Source organism: Tiliqua scincoides, chromosome 13 (assembly GCF_035046505.1).
Source record: "Tiliqua scincoides isolate rTilSci1 chromosome 13, rTilSci1.hap2, whole genome shotgun sequence".
Lineage (NCBI taxonomy): Eukaryota > Metazoa > Chordata > Lepidosauria > Squamata > Scincidae > Tiliqua > Tiliqua scincoides.
Genome location: NC_089833.1, coordinates 12,370,739 through 12,382,373, shown reverse-complemented (window position 1 = coordinate 12,382,373; position 11,635 = coordinate 12,370,739).

The window sequence follows — 11,635 nt, the reverse complement described above, 5'->3', positions numbered from 1 at the left end:
TGACCAGTAGGATCACTGGGAGGAGGGGTGCAAGGAGTGCAGGCCGCACTGGTGACCTGCACAGGGGGGTTGAAACCGCTACTGGCCAACATTTTTAACATCTTGGTATTTTTGAATAATACCATCATGTCATATATCACTCGATGTGTAATTTCATGCAAAATGCAATGAAACGAACCATGTTGAAATACCTCTATTCTATCAAAAGTCATAGCCAAAAAAACCAGCAGGGGCAGGGCAATGGGACATCACCACACCCACCGCCTGGGGCACTGCCCCGCCCACTGCATGGGAGGAGGTTCATCATGGGGGTGACGCCCTGGCCTCCCTGTACTGGATGACCTAGTGATGCCACCCGTAGGACTGGGCCCTCCAGTAATTTTGTTAGCATTCCCCCCCCCAACAAAAGATACCACCCTTTTCAAACGTACAACTGTTCACCTCTGTACCAGCAGATAGGAAATCTTAAGAACATAAGAACAGCCCCACTGGATCAGGCCATAGGCCCATCTAGTCCAGCTTCCTGTATCTCACAGCGGCCCACCAAATGCCCCAGGGAGCACACCAGATAACAAGAGACCTGCAAGGCCTCCTGGGAATTGTAGTTAAGAACATAAGAACAGCCCCACTGGATCAGGCCATAGGCCCATCTAGTCCAGCTTCCTGTATCTCACAGCGGCCCACCAAATGCCCCAGGGAGCACACCAGATAACAAGAGACCTGCAAGGCCTCCTGGGAATTGTAGTTAAGAACATAAGAACAGCCCCACTGGACCAGGCCATAGGCCCATCTAGTCCGGCTTCCTGTATCTCACAGCGGCCCACCAAATGCCCCAGGGAGCACACCAGATAACAAGAGACCTGCAAGGCCTCCTGGGAATTGTAGTTAAGAACATAAGAACAGCCCCACTGGATCAGGCCATAGGCCCATCTAGTCCAGCTTCCTGTATCTCACAGCGGCCCACCAAATGCCCCAGGGAGCACACCAGATAACAAGAGACCTGCAAGGCCTCCTGGGAATTGTAGTTAAGAACATAAGAACAGCCCCACTGGACCAGGCCATAGGCCCATCTAGTCCGGCTTCCTGTATCTCACAGCGGCCCACCAAATGCCCCAGGGAGCACACCAGATAACAAGAGACCTGCAAGGCCTCCTGGGAATTGTAGTTAAGAACATAAGAACAGCCCCGCTGGATCAGGCCATAGGCCCATCTAGTCCAGCTTCCTGGATCTCACAGCGGCCCACCAAATGCCCCAGGGAGCACACCAGATAACAAGAGACCTCATCCTGGTACCCTCCCTTGCATCTGGCATTCTGACAGAGCCCATTTCTAAAATCAGGAGGTTGCGCATACACATCATGGCTTGTAACCTGTAATGGATTTTTCCTCCAGAAACTTGTCCAATCCCCTTTTAAAGGCGTCCAGGTCGGACGCCATCACCACATCCTGTGGCAAGGAGTTCCACAGACTGACCACACGCTGAGTAAAGAAATATTTTCTTTTGTCTGTCTTCTTACTCATCACCGGAAACCACGTAAGTGCCTACTATATTTTAAACATGCGTATTTATTATTATTATTATATCCCGTCTTTCCATTGCAAACTGAAATGCCCAAGGCAATTAACAAGAATCACATGATAAAAATTAACACTTCAGACGAGAGCAGCAGCAGCTTATAATCAACAGGGATGAGAGAGAGAGACAAATGCATTTCAAAGTATGAAAGCCTGCTGGAAAAGAAATTTTTGCCAGTGCCAAAATCTTATCAGAAAGAGGGCCTGGCAGCTCTCTTGTGGCAGAGAGTTCCACAGCCTGGGTGCTTCTTGGAAACTCTAGCCGTGAAATAGACATGGTACAAGTCCGTGGTGCTTTGGTACAAGCTGAGCTGCTGCTCTTGATGTGGACCAAACCTCCTCACACAAGCAGGACACCGGAGATTGTGTTAACCAGGCACACGGGCAAAACCTTGCAATGTCTTGGCAAGAGGTGGATATGAGCCAGTGGAAAGACCACAACAGGGTCATGTCAATGGGCATGCTGGCCGAATGCCATGTCCCTTGAACTCCCTCCACCAAAGGCACAGGGCACCCAAGGCGGCTCCAAAGGGCACCCAACAAGTTTCCTCATTCTGGGAACTGCCTCTGAAATCCAGTCATTTTTGGTTCCATTTTGCTCTCTTAGGGCACAATCCTAACCCGGTCTACTCAGAAGTAAGTCCTATTTTGTTCAACGGGGCTTACTCTCAGGAAAGTGTGGTTAGGATTGCAGCCTTATTAACTTAACTCCAAGGCAGACCTACTGAAGGAAAAGAACATCAGAAGAGCCCTGCTGGATCAGACCAAAGGCCCATCTCATCCAGCTTCCTGGATCTCACAGTGGCAGGATACCAGTGTTCCAGTTCAAGCCCAAAGGAACAGAATCAAACCTATTGGTTAATCCCAATTCAGGAGCTTCCTTGACTCATTTATTTTAAAAAATTAAAATGTTGTGGCAGTGCAGGAAGGGACTGGATCCTGCCTCCCTTTCAACGTGCTCTGGTAAATCTGTCAGGATCCATCCTTCCCTCGCAGGCAACATGTGTTTGTGCCAGCAGCAAGCAATTAATTTGCTTAATAAGCCAGGCAAAACAAGCTAGCAGGAATGGGAAAGAAGTGTGCCAGAGACCTCTGCCCAGAAGCTGTGACACTGGAGGGGGGGGGGGGGGGTTGGATGGGATGACTGGGGAAAACTAACCAATAATTGGCAGGCCATGACATGGGGAACTCCAGAGCCCACCTGCCTTCTTGGCTTTTCTGAAAGACTCCACATGCGTTTGCAAGACGAAAATCAACATGGACCAGGATGCCTGAAAGACCATCTTCCTCTGTATGGCCAGGTCAAAGAGGGCAACTCTCTTCCACGTCCCACTGGCCTCTGAGATGTGGTTGGCGGTGATGTGCGAGAGGGCCTTCTCAGGGGTGGCCCCCAAAATGCGGGCTTCTCCACCATGCCCTGCACAGCTTAAAATTATGCCCTGCATAATTTTGTATGTCTCAATCATACCCCCCCCCCCCAGAAAAGAGACGCCTGAGGGGGGACATGATTGACAAATACAAAATTATGCAGGGGGTGGACAGAGTGGATAGGGAGATGCTCTTTACACTCTCACATAACACCAGAACCAGGGGACATCCACTAAAATTGAGTGTTGGGAGAGTTAGAACAGACGAGAAAAAATATTTCTTTACAAAGCGTGTGGTTGGTCTGTGGAACTCCTTGCCACAGGATGTGGTGACGGCATCTGGCCTGGACGCCTTTAAAAAGGGATTGGACAAGTTTCTGGAGGAAAAATCCATTATGGGGTACAAGCCATGATGTCTATGCGCAACCTCCTGATTTTAGAAATGGGCTATGTCAGAATGCCAGATGCAAGGGAGGGCACCAGGATGAGGTCTCTTGTTATCTGGTGTGCTCCCTGGGGCATTTGGTGGGCCGCTGTGAGATCCAGGAAGCTGGACTAGATGGGCCTATGGCCTGATCCAGTGGGGCTGTTCTTATGTTCTTAACTACAATTCCCAGGAAGCCTTGCAGGTCTCTTGTCTTGTGTGCTCCCTGGGGCATTTGGTGGGCCACTGTGAGATACAGGAAGCTGGACTAGATGGGCCTATGGCCTGATCCAGTGGGGCTGTTCTTATGTTCTTATGTAGATGTTTTCTCCCTGCCACTATTTCGCCAAAGGCTGAAGACCTGGTTCTTAGCACAGGTGTCTTTGGAGTCAGACTTTTGTGTTTGTATAAAAATCTAGGAACACAGGACAACAGAATAGCATTTAACATTGGGAGAAAAGTTATACGGGGATAAGGGACTCATACAGCCTCGAGTTTTCAGATGAAGTCACTGATACTGAGCAATCCCAAAACGACTTGTGGTCAACCCATTAACATGGATTGTGCATCTCCTGCCAATTAAACCAACCACAGAGACTATTGAAGTGTGTGTAGGGATGCTCAGGAAGGGTGAGGACAAGGCAGGGAAGATGTCCCCACAGCAAGCTCATCGAAAAGCTGAGGACCATCAGACAAGAGATTCAGAGGGCACTTCACTCCAATGTCGCTCCAGAAACAGAGCAGCAGGTCCAGATCACGTCTACTTAGACCTCAAGCAGCACCAGCAAATCACAGTCAAGAACCCAGGGCCAAAACAAACACTTGCGGAAACAGGAAGGTACTCAGTTGCTTGTGGAACACGGGCAGAGACAGTGGATCACACTGCAGTGGTGTAGCTAGCCACCCTGGAGCCCAGGGCAAAATTAAAAATGATGCCCCCCACGTCACATCCGGAAGTGACATCACTTCTGGGTGTGACGTCACACCATCATTTAAAAAAAAATTGAAAAATAATAAAACTGCCACCTCCCCCAACCCCTGCCCCTTCCTGCTCGCCCCCCAAGGCCCCCGGTTGCCCCCCAAGCCCCCAGAACAAGGGGAGCCAGAGACTGCCATCCACGCTGCCCCTCTTGCAAAGAGTGCCAGTTTTTCCAGCACTTATTTGCAAGAGGCGTAAGGGGCAATCATGGGGGGGGAGCAATTGCACGGGCAAGCAACCAGACTGTTGCCCCCAGGCAACCTGCAGCCTGGTGCTATTGCTACCCATGCACCCCCTCTACATACACCACTGGATCACAGCATCTCGGGGAGTTTGGACACAACACACGCACATGGAGGCTCCAAGAGCCCCATCCTCCAACCCGGACGTTTTAGCCGCTAATCTCCGTGTGGGTAGACAGATACTGTCTGGGAAGGAGGAAACTCCTGGTATCTTGGTTTTTACTTAAGCAACAGTCTCCAAAACAGGAATGGGAGGCTGAGCCCGGCTCCTTCGAAGACTCTGCACAGCTTCGATCATGTTGTGCAAACCCAGAACCAGTTTTGCTGGGCTGATGTGTGTGTTCATATGAACTTAATGGGGATCCCAGTGCGGGCCTTGATGATGAAGCGGCCATAAAATCCGCGGCCTTTCCTGGTAACTGTTAGCCGTCCTGCGTAGAGGGCTGGCTCTGGACTGGTTCAATGGGATGGGAAGGAGGAGCCCTGCCTCTGAGCAAGAATACACCCTCCTACATGCCTAATGGTCAGGCTTCTCCCATTCATCTCAGATTGTCCAGACACCAAGTGTGGGGGGGGGTGGATGTTTCATAAATGGGGAGCCCAGAGGTGTAACAAGGGCAGAGCCTGAGGGGCACCTGCCCCGGGCGCTACACCAAGGGGGCACAAAGCTGCCAGCACCTTCAGGGAGGACCTGGCAGTCACTGCCTTGCACCACTTTCGGGGGTGCTTGCTTCAAAGGAAAGCCTCCCCAGGAACAGGTGGGGGGGCACAAAGCCTCCAGTGCCTCCTCCGCTGGGGAGAACCAGGAAGTCACAATGTCACATGATGTCGTGATGTAACCACTCTGGGGAGCAGGGGCTTCTAGTTACGCCTCTGGGGGGAGCCACCACCAAGTAGGCCTTTCCCCCAATCACCACCAAGACCAGAGCCTCTGGGGCAACAGCCCCTGAAGAAAAGCTCAGCGTTTGGGTGGGTTCACATAGGAGTGGGTGGTCCTTAGAATACCTTAGCCTCGCCCCCCCCACCCGCCAACTGTGCTGGTGGAGCCCAATGCGGCCGCCTTGAGAGAAAATGGGGAGTCAGGCCAGGGGTTTTAGGACATGTGTGCTGGACAGAAGCCACAGTGCATTTGGCAAGTGGACCAGGGACATGCGGTGGGGGGTGGAGGGGAGGCACAGCCTCCCCACCGGAGTCCTTCAAAAAGCACCTGTGTTGTGCAGGGTGCGCACAGCGCATGGGTTGTGAGTGCTTGCGCGCCTCCCATGGCAAAGGACTCTGCTGAGGAGGCGCTGAGCGCACATGTGCCAAATGGTGCCCAGGCCAGCCCGAGCCCTGCAGGGGCTTTCTGGTGCCCCCCCAGGCCATTACCCCCCACCCCTGACCACAGCCCACACCTACTCCTTGGGGCTGGACGACCCCTCCCTCCAGCCACCCACGACCCACCAGGGGGCCAGCCCCACAGGAGGAAGCGGGAAGCACCCACGTTGCTGCCAGCCTGGCCTCCTGCCACGCTGCTCCGCCCCGGGGCTTCCCGCGGGCGCCCCGTCGGGCCAGCACGTGGAGAGGGAGGAAGCCCGCGGGCGGCGGCGGAGGACCAGCTGGCAGGGCGGGAGGCGGCCGCGCCGCAGTCTGCCGTCCGCCACGTCTCAGGAACAGCCGCCGCCGCCGCTGCTGCGTTGCCGGGAGCCTCGACGGGACGGACGCGCCTCCTCTCTGATGGGCTCGTCGGCGGGGCGGCACCTGCTGCTGCTCCTGCTTCTGCTGCTGCCGTCAGGTAAGTCGGAGCTCACCTGGGGGGGGGAGAGAGACACACCTTGGGCAGGGGCTTCTGCAGAGGCTGCCAGTGGCGTAGTTGGAAGGGGGGCACAGCGCTAAGTCTTGAGAGGCTTGGTGAGGCCCCCCGCAAGGCTTAGTGCTTTGTCCCCTCCGGCCACGCCACCGCTCCCCTCTGCATTCGCCTCGGCTTTGCTCCCCCCGCCTCGAATGGCTTCGAAGGGGAGGGGGAGGGGCCCCTTGCAGGCTGCCTGCGAGACTCAGTGCTTTGCCCCCCTCCAGCTACGCCACCGCTGCCCTCTGCATTCGCCTCCGTTTTGCCCCCCTCGACTGGAATGCCTCCGAAGTGGAGGGAGAGGGACCCTGCAAGGCTGAGTGCTTTGCCCCCCCTCCAGCTACGCCACCGCTCCCCTCTGCATTCGCGACCCCTTTGCTCCTGCTTGGAAGGGCTTCGAAGGGGAGAGGGAGAGGCCCCTTGCACGCTGCGGTGAGGCCCCCCTCCAGCTACGCCACCACTGCCCTCTGCATTCGCCTCCGTTTTGTTCCTCCGCCCGGAATGGCTCCACAGGGGAGGGCTCCTTGACGCTCCCCTCAAGACTTAGTGCTTTGCCCCCCTCTAGCTACGCCACTGGATACTTCCACCCAGAACAGACCACCCTGTGCTCTGGGCACCAGTGATCGGGGTGGCAACCTCCAGAATCCTCAAAGCTCAGCAGCTCCGCTGTCGGGATGGGGGGTGGGGGGGCGGGACACGACGACAAATGGACGGGGTGGGGGTCCCAGGCGCTTTGGATGGAGATGTGCAGTTTAATGTCTGGATTAAGGAGAAAGGGGGCTTGGGAAAGGGGTGGGGAAGCAGGGGCAGCCCGGAGCCTTTAGCCCTGTCTTGCCCTTGCCAAAAGTCAGGGAGACCACCATCCTGCCAAGTCCTGAGAATCCTTGTGGGATCGTGGCTCTTTACTCAGGAGTAAGCCCAGCCAAAATCCAGTGGGACTCAGGCTGCAATCCTCTCCACACTTAACCTGGGAGTAAGCCCCATTGACTTTAATGTGACTTAACATCTGAGTAGACATGCACGGGATGGGGCTGTCACTCAGTGGCCCTTAGGCTGCCATCCCTGCCACTTTTTCCTGGGAGTAAGTCTCTCACTGAACACAATAGGGCTTCCTTCTGAGTAGGCGTGCATAGGATCGGGCCCTTAGAAGCACTTGCCAGATGGATGGAGCCTTGTCTGAGGGGAGAAGCTGGGGTGGGGTGGGGGGAGAAGGTGTGTTGAGCCCCACTGACAACAAACAGCTTCCAAAAGGGGCAGCCCTTTCCTATTGTCTGCTCAAAGCTACTTCTGCAGGAATGAGGTGGTTGGTTTCCACATCGCAGCAGGGTAAGAACCCCCCACCAGGTAGCTCTCTCTCTCTCTCTCTCTCTCTCTCTCTCTCTCTCTCTCTCTCTCTCTCTCTCTGGTCTGCAGGGAACCTCCATGCTCAGGTGGGGCTGTTGAACCCTGTACACTCCTGGCTGCTTTTGCCCTATGCCGCACCTCCGTTTGGAGGTGTTCTAACCACTAGGGAATGTCAAGCTGCAACCTCAGACAGCAGGTTTTGGATTCAGCAGTGCTTTTGATAGACAGGTGCACAGACACACGCATGCACCAGGAGAGTGGGACACAGTGTACCAAGCCGAGCTGTGCCATAGTTCAGGGCAGCTAGCAGGGCCCATGGGGGGTTGGGGGTTGGCAGGGTTTAAATTGTACCCTGCCCCAAGGGCTCAGAGCCAAAGCAAAGGGCTTGAAAATTTCCTGGGATCTTACATTTTCTGATCTCCCCAGGGCCCATGAGGTGCAGGGGGTACATTGTACTTGGGCTCAGGGTCAAAAAGGGAGACTCAGAGCCAAAGGAGGGGAGCCAGCAAAGCTCTAGGATCTCAGAAATGTTTGCAGATATTGTGTGAAGACTAGCATTCAGATTCTGTGTGAGCCTCCATCGTTTTATAGATCATAGAAATTATGACCCAATTATCAGATTAAATTGTGTTCCAGTGAAGAAGGGAAGGGGTGCAAAGTAAACTTGGTACCACCTGGTAAAATTCATCTCCGTGGGCCCTGCTGGGGTTGGGGCTGAACTCCTGCTTTGCATGCAGAAGACCTGCAGTTTCCGTCCCTGGCTGGCAGCATCTGCCTGGAACAAGCTCCGAGCCACTTGTGCCCTGAACAGCCTGCAGGCTACCAGCCAAGGGGCTTCTGCAGGATCTTGGCTGGCACCCTCAAAGGAAAGATGGGTGGGGAGAAAAACCTGGGGTCGCCTCTTGGCTCCTTGGACTGCAGCAGCTCTCCGGGGGTTTGGGCAGAGAGAGGTCTTTCTCAGCCATTCTTGTAACTGCAGACTGCTCAGCGCGATCAAAGGGGGTGCCTGTCAAGTCCAGGAGACAATGTTCCACCAGCCTAGCGGTGCTTCCAAGTGGTTGCTGGGGTAGGGGGTTGAGCTGGCCACCTCCTTCCCAGCCCGCTTTTATGAGACGTGGCAGGGCAGCGCAGTGGGGCTCTCAAGAGCCCCCCTTTGCCTGAGATTTAGGGCTTTATCGCGCACCCAAGTGCCCAGCTCTGTGACCAGTGACAGCCTGTCAGGGTGACGGGGGCTGTTCCAAAGGGCTGCCCTGTTCTACCTTCTGATTCTGCAGGGTCTCTCTACTAAAGGGCTTTTTTTCCCCCCCTCCGGTGCTCCACATATATTATCTCAGGAGTCCTTAATGGCAGTCCATGCAATTGTCCCCAGAATACCAGTATGAAGGAACTGAGGTTAAGAAAAATCACAAGTTGCCCTTAAACCACAGGGCACATTTGTGGCAGGGGTGACATTTTCACCTGGGCTTCCTTCCAGCTCATAATGCATGGTCTTAACCACACACAGTGACCACGTCAGCTAATGGAGTGCGGGGGGGGGGGGGGTTGCTTAGACCAAGACACTACTTAAGAGTAGGCTTGGGTGGAGAGGACACCGTTTGAAGTGGTCCATTCAGTCTGTAGAAAGGACTCCTGGGGCACCAGCCTAACCAGGTCTACTCAGAAGTAAGTCCTATTTTGTTCAATGGGGCTTACTCTCAGGAAAGTGTGGTTAGAATTGCAGCCTTGGTGGCACAAAGCCTCAGATTTGAGCTCCTGAGCTTCCAGCACCAAGATCTCCATGACGGAGGAGCACCTGAGAATGTCTGGCTTTGGGCAGGCTATGCGGATGTGGCCCTGTGTGCCAGAGTCTTGGAAGGGTGTTGCTCTTTTCTCAGAGCTGCCACTGTTACTCTCACCAGTGGCAGAAACAGGGCAGGCTGCATTTGTGTTGAATTTACCTGGTTAATGAACAGGCAGACCGCAAACAGAGGCAGGAGCAAGTGACGGGCAGGGAAGAGGAGGCCTCTGCTGTGGCACCTTGGCAGGGCCTGTTAATGTATTGACGCCACACCTTTTTAGCCCACAAAAGGCCAAGTGAAAAGCCAGCCGTGACTCAACAATGCTTTGACGTAGGTGCATAAAACACATGGAGCGTAACCAACCTGGAAGGGCATGGCCCACAAGAGTCTGATGAGAACGGGAAACATGTCTATTCTTGAGCAGCCCGCAGGCCCCTTGGCACAAGGTGGTCTTGTGCCACCCACAAGCCATTGGCTCTGACAAGGGTGGTAGATCCAACCCATGAGTGCCAGAGAGCAGTTATGAGTGAGCAGAGGAGATCCTGCCTCCCCAGCAGGCCCTCACCCTCAGAAGGACTCGCTGCCCACACCCTGCCCGATCATTCAGAGCTCCAAGTGCCACAAAAAGCAACTGTTCGAGCCTTTGCAGTTCAAAGCCTCCTGGGGCGCATGAAACTGGTTGTGTGGGTTTTGCTCCTGGGCGTGTGTCCTGGCCTGGCAGTGGAAGGGAAAGTTCACTGGGAGGTCCCACCACTTCCTCTGCTCTGTGGGACCCTCTCTTTAGTAGGAGTTGGAGGAAGAAGGCCCGTGGCCCATTCCTGGTTGCCCTGCAGTGACATGTCGAGGCGCATGACCTGAGGGCAACAGCTCACTTGGTGCGCACAAGGGTGCTCATCACACAAGGTCTCTTACTTCCTCTTTTGCCGGCTGGGCTGGGAGGTAAACATTCCTCAGGGAAAGCAAATAAGGCCTACGCAGTCCTGCTGCAAGCCATGGGAGATGACAGTTTCTCCAATGGCAAATAACCTGGTGGAGTCTTCAATGTTCCCTTCTAGCACGTCTCCATTTCTATGCCTCCACGCCTCTGCCGTGCTACTTGACCTGGGTTCACATGTTCCTGTGCTTCACTCAATGCCTGGAAGGAACCTCTGGCTGTGGCCTTGGCTCTGGGGCGGCGCAGTCACAACTATGAAAAGCGCATTGCTCAGTGTCTCAGGCAAGCTCCATGGCAGACCATTAGTGCGCAGGCCAAAGGGCGTGTCCAGGAAGGACTGAGAAAGACATTTCTCGGCCCAAGAACCTGTTGCTCATCAGAGGGAGCCAATAGTCTGACTTTGGGCCCAATCCTATCCAACTTTCCAGCACTGATCTAACCACAATCTAACCCTGAGGTAAGGGAACAAATGTCTTCTTCTCTTGAGGAGGCCTCTATGACTGCCCCCTCACATGCACACACATTGGTACAGCCATACCAGTGCTGGAAGTTGGATAGGATTGGGTCCTTTGTATAAGACCGTTCCATAGACCAAAGCAGGGCCTGCCTGTGGTTTCATCTGTACCGCCCATTCAGCAGGAGCAAGGCATCTCTTGGTGATGCAGCCATCAAGTAACAGGTGCGTGGGTGAACCAGGCTAGAGCTAGCAATGGAGGGGGAGATGATGCATACCATTGTTTACGGGGATGTGAGGGACAGCAAAAAAAAAAAATGGCTATGTTGCTCGTGGTACGTGACAATTTGCGGCTGTGTTGCTAAGGGCTGTGCGTTGGTCAGCTTCTGACCGGTAACAGGTCTCCTGGACAAATAGAAAAGGGCACCTGTAAATGCAACTTGTTCCCCTCCCAGGGGTGGGTCAAGTTCACCCAGCCCAGAAACTAGATGGGGATCAACCACATTTACCAATGAACATCTTCCTCCTCCTCCTCCTCACTTGTAAGATTTTGGGTAACTGCTGGCCACATCTCATGGCTTTGGAATGGCAGGTCTTTCCATCAGCTCTGCTAGCGGGCAGGTTTAGTGGCATTCCCTACTCAGAAAGAGGATGTACCTGTGACAGGAATTGTGTGGAGACATTACATCATGTATTTTTTTTACTGCCCA